This window comes from Buceros rhinoceros, unplaced genomic scaffold (assembly GCF_000710305.1).
Source record: "Buceros rhinoceros silvestris isolate BGI_N320 unplaced genomic scaffold, ASM71030v1 scaffold14987, whole genome shotgun sequence".
Taxonomy (NCBI): domain Eukaryota; kingdom Metazoa; phylum Chordata; class Aves; order Bucerotiformes; family Bucerotidae; genus Buceros; species Buceros rhinoceros.
Window position 1 is genome coordinate 53,702 of NW_010422881.1, and position 5,282 is coordinate 58,983.

The window sequence follows — 5,282 nt, forward strand, 5'->3', positions numbered from 1 at the left end:
AGCAGATTGGGGAGGCCCAGGCTGACGTGTTCTTCCTGGAAAGGAAGGAAGGGAATGTCCTGTATGGGTCCAGCCTTCGTTTCCCAGGTGTACTGCTGCAGGGTCGGTCATCTTCCGGGTCCCGGAGCACTGAACATCTCTAGCTCCAAACAACACAGCTTCATTTAACAGCCCTTAAAAACAGCTGTGAAACACAAACAAACAGAAACGCTGCTCAACACCTGGAGAGAATTCACAGCTGCCTTCTCTTCAGGCATCACGATCTGTGCCTTTCACCCCAGAATCCACTCTTTGGCCTACTGACAGCATCCAGACAGGTCAGTTCACACCGTGAAGTTGCAATGAAGTACAAAGGTGTTTCCAGTCCAGACTCCCCCAGTAAGAAGCATAAGACCAAACACTTATCTTGGATTCAGTGCAGGCTAACCTGAGAGGATCGAGTTTTCCCTTTAATCCAGAGTTCTGCTGGTGTTCCTGTAGCGAGAAGTTTGACTGCACCCAGCTGGAGCAGCAACGACTTCTCAGCTAATCCTCTGTTCCTGCTCTGCTCCATTTACCAACCCTGTACAGTCCGATTCGCTCCACTGCAGTTCCAGAATAAGTCAATTAATGCATCACCTCATCCAAGAGATGAGCCTGTTGACAAATTCAAGCACTGTAGGTTTGGCGGCAGCCTGGCAGCTCTCCTCAAAGTGCAGTGTAAACGCTCCAAGTTCAACATGAAATCTGCTTCTCACCAGCTTCCTCAGGGCTGCTGCAGAATTCATTCCCACAGGCTCAAAGACCATCTCTGTGTTTAACAGAACTTTGGCTCGTTTGGCCAAAAGAAGAACATGCGATGCCGTACAAAAGGAAGTACTGTTAAAATTCCTCCAGGACGGAGCTGTCATCCGAGGTGGGTATCAGCAGCGCAGTGCTGGTCTTGCTGGAAGGGATGATCAATCCCATCAGAGTTAGAACAGTTTAAGACATTATCGCTTCTCAGCCACCAGGACAGCATCAGGTCAGGTGTTCAGAGGATGGAAAAGCTCCCAGCTCATCGGCACAGAGCGAGCCCGAAGCCCTACAGCAAGCACTGGCATCGTGTGCCAATTTATTTTGGCATCACGATGGGTCAGAAGCATTCCATGAGGAGCACATCTGCTTCTCGAGGAGATTCCCAGTTACAACCATTAACAGCACAGGTCGAGTGCGGAGCATCAGTTTATAGATTTTTTGTGGCAGTGCCGCCAGGGCAGCCCACTGCACCGAGGGCCTGGGCAGTGCTGCTGCACTTTCTGAACCAGGAGCCACTGTAGGATGAGCCCTTCCAGGGAGCGCGGCACTGCTGACAGCTACGAGTGACTAATGGATAAATTTGGGAACAGCAGCTAGAAATCCTGAGTCTAAACGGGAACGCTGCGGCAGGAAGGGGCTGCCGGTCCTTCACCAGCAGCTATTGTGCAGTCACATCTGGCATTTAGTGCAGACTTTCTTCCTGGGAAGGTCACAATTTCTAAATTGTGAGTTAAAACTTAAATTGTGAGTAAATTGCAGTTACAAAACAAACCATGACTGGAATTAGTTAATCTGAGATTTAGCACCATATAGATTTAAACCGATTCCATTTTTTTTAGTATGTGTTGAAGCATTAACAGGTGGCCGCTCAGAGGTCTTGCTCCCCCTCAGCCACCAACTAGCCTTCTACCCCCCGTCTGAAGCGTCAACACGAGAGAGCCCCAGCACCCCCTGCCCACAGGACAACCAATGTGAACCAGGAAAGCCATGGAAAACCACACCGGGAGGGAAGCTCTTTTTGTTGTGTCAGCAGTTTTAAGCTGCTTTCCCCGCAGCAAGATAAGCACCGGAGCTAATGCCAGAGGGTAGGAGAGCAGGAGGAGGAACTGCAACGCCAGAAGCTGTGGAAGAGGCTCCCCCGTCGATGCACTGACGCTGCCAGGTTGTCTCAGCTGTACTGTGAAATTATGTCACTAAATACATGTTGCCCTCCAGCGCTGTCAGAACTGCCCGAGCACAACCTCAGAGAAGTTTCCTGCTAAATGACACTCAAACAGCTGAACCTTCTTTGTTCAACGTAGCTGAGCTATACCCCCAGATGACTTACACTTCCAAAACTGCTTCACGGCAGGCAGCTTTGCTTGCCTTTGCACTGTGTAAAATTCAAGCCCTACGAGCACAACACACCCAAGTGCTGATGAGCTCTTCAGTACAATTATGGAACTTAGCACGCAAAGGAAGAATTATTAAGATTTTTCCAGCTTTATGAGACTAAAGTTCAAATTTCCTTTGCCTTAGCTGAATTTGCCCAAGGTTATGATACAAATCCTTCCCACTGCCAAGATCCATCTCCTGCCAAGTTTAAGAAGTCACTTTATATTTTAATGCTTTCCAAGCCCAAAAACTTTAAAAATACTTTCTTTATGCTCAAGGTATCTCTGCTGCCTAAAAAGGAGGCACCACAGCAAGCACAGAAAACTTCCCAGCACACTGTGATGGCGAGTTTCCAGACACACATCCGGCATCAGGCAGAACTGACAGGAGCTTGGCAAGGGGCTATTGCCCTGAAATCACTTCACCCCGGCCTTAACCTCCCTGTCTGCACCACTCACCATCTACATCTCCCCCGATAAACAGGGAGCGCCCGGGGCAGTGTTGATTCAGAAGCAATTAGAGCTGTGAAGGAACAGCCTTCCATCCACTCTTCTTCAGAGACTAGGAAGAAGAATTCCAGGAAGCCCTTGCATAAAGGGCTGGCAAACATTTTCATGGGGCAGCAGGAGCAAAGCCTGCAGAAGCAGGAGGCAAAGGAGCAGGGCACAGATCCCAATGATGCTTCTTTCTTTCTAATCTTTCAGCAGGCACTTACATAAGCTACTGCAAGACCAGCACTTCCTGGCCATCTTGGAAGTTAGTGGGGATTGGTTCTCAGGCCAGTGAGAATAAAACTAGTCCCCAAAGAACTGTCGACTGTTGCATGCTGAAAAGAATTCCAAAAAGAGAAGGCGGTGTGGGCGGGCGGTATGGATGAAATGAGAAATGCTACTGAAGGAAGTTCTGGTCTCGGTCACGTATGTTGAGAGAATCTCTTGATCTTTCCTTTCCAAAGAGGGAACAATCAAATTATGTTGGTAAACATTCTGGACTCGAGAGCAGGCCTAGAACCCAACTTGGATCTGTAACTTCATTAAGTGACGTTTGTCAACCCATATGGACAGAACTCAGAAGTCTGAACAGGTCAAGGATGGGAAGAAGACGCAACAGCTCCATGGGCGAGGTCTACCTGCAGCGGGACTGGTACTTCACAGCTTTTCCAAAAAATGCCCTCAATTCCATGTCCCAAAAGAGGGAAATTTTAACACTAAGTTCCATTGCACCGCAGATCCTAAAATGAATTTTTTTTTTTTAATAACTAAACCCTACAACAGCTTGTTTTAAAAGGCAGCCTTTCTTTTCTTCCCTGTGTAAGATGCCCTCAAACTTCTGATGCCAAGGGCACACAACCAACAGAAACCATACGTTCCGTGCCCAAACCTTCCGCTAATTCTGGAGGTGCTCCAATTCAGAGCCCCAAACTTTACTACCTGCTTTCAAGACTACTCCTTCTCTGACAACCTGCACCCCCAGGAGACAGACGGTCACCTTCTCAAAGTGCATAAGATCCCAGAAGATTTAAAAGAAAAATGACGCAAATGGTTCTGGCAACAGACCAGTAAAAGCTTTTCCCAAGTGACACTCAGTAGCTCCATCCAGAACTCAAGGATACAACACTATGAAGTCTTGTGCTGCGAGATGTTTGCTAAAAAGCCAGACCTGTATGAACTGGGGAGATAATCTCCACCAGGAACCTTGGCACTCTTCAAACTCAGGCAATAGACTTAGCAGAGCTTGGCCTTGTTCACAGGTCTGCAGGACACCAGACCACTACTGGGATCACAAACTGGAATGCAGACACCGAAACACCTGACAGATGATAACGTGAGCGTTTTAGCTGCTGCAGAACTTAAGACAGGAAATTCTTCTGGGAGCAATGAGCTCTGTGCTCCTTCATGCCAGCAATTAGCACCATCATTAAAATCCCGGCAGCAGGCCTTATCGCTCCAGCAACCGACCTACTCCTGCTCCTGCAACGGAGCGCTGCGGATGCCCGGGTGAGCACTGACACTGGCTGTGCTGAACATCAGAGCTAATGCCATTGTATTCCCTGTCTTTGCTGTGAGCAGCACACAGACTACACCAACATCTGACACCTGCCCAAGAGGCAGATGCAGAGGTGCTGCCTAGGTGTGAACTCCTGCCAAAAGCAACGACACGCACACAGGAGGGCCTGGAGGGCCTGCAGAGAGTCTCCACTAGTTCCAAGTGTCTCAGGCTTTCCAGATTGACCCAACACAGCCCTGCCATGAGACAATTTGCTTTGCAGCCAGCTGTCAAGACAGGACTGAAAAGCAAAGAGTTTAATCAAGACATAAAAAGGACAGTGACTGGTGAAAAAAATCCACATAAAACATGTTTTCTTCTCAGAATTCACCGTAAGGAATGGAAAGGTTTCACCTTAGAAGCTACTCCAGCAGAAAAACCTCCACTGGGCCAACAGGGCTCCCAGAAGACAGAAACGAGTTTCGCAGTGCTCCAAAGCCAGCATACATCTCTATTTCCTATCCCAGACCCCGCTACTTTACGTGTGCCACAGATGCTTTCTCTGTAATTGCCATGAAACCCCCTTCTGCTCTTTACACAAACTCCTTTCATGTCCCCCACATTGCACCCCACCATCCACGAACATCCACACAGACCACAGGTCAACCACAACACGGCACGAGCCCCACTGCTGTGGGCTCACACCGCATTTGCACAATGCTCCTTCAAGCAGCAGACGATTGTATTCTTGACCAAACACCAAAAGCCGGTTGTAGGGGGAAGGGGAAACCACGAGACCCACAGATCCTCTCTTCAACTCAAGAGTAACAGCTATACAGTAGGAGGGGAGAAACCCCACTCGTTTCCCCACAGAAGGTTATGCCAGTGTGGACCTGCACAGTACAGGTGACGCATAGCCAAACCTCAGCTCGGATCTGAGCTACGTGCTTAAGTCCTTCAATGGATTATTTCAAGGCAGACTTATACAGGCAGGTGATAACGCTTGTTTTCCTTATGAATAGAAATAATTTAGGTACAAAATAGGGTGCCTGTGTTCGAGAGGCGCCGATGCTGTTTCCAAAAGGCAAGTCCATGACCTCAAAGGAAGAACCTTCATCTCCCCTCCCCTTGCTTGTTCCGCTTGC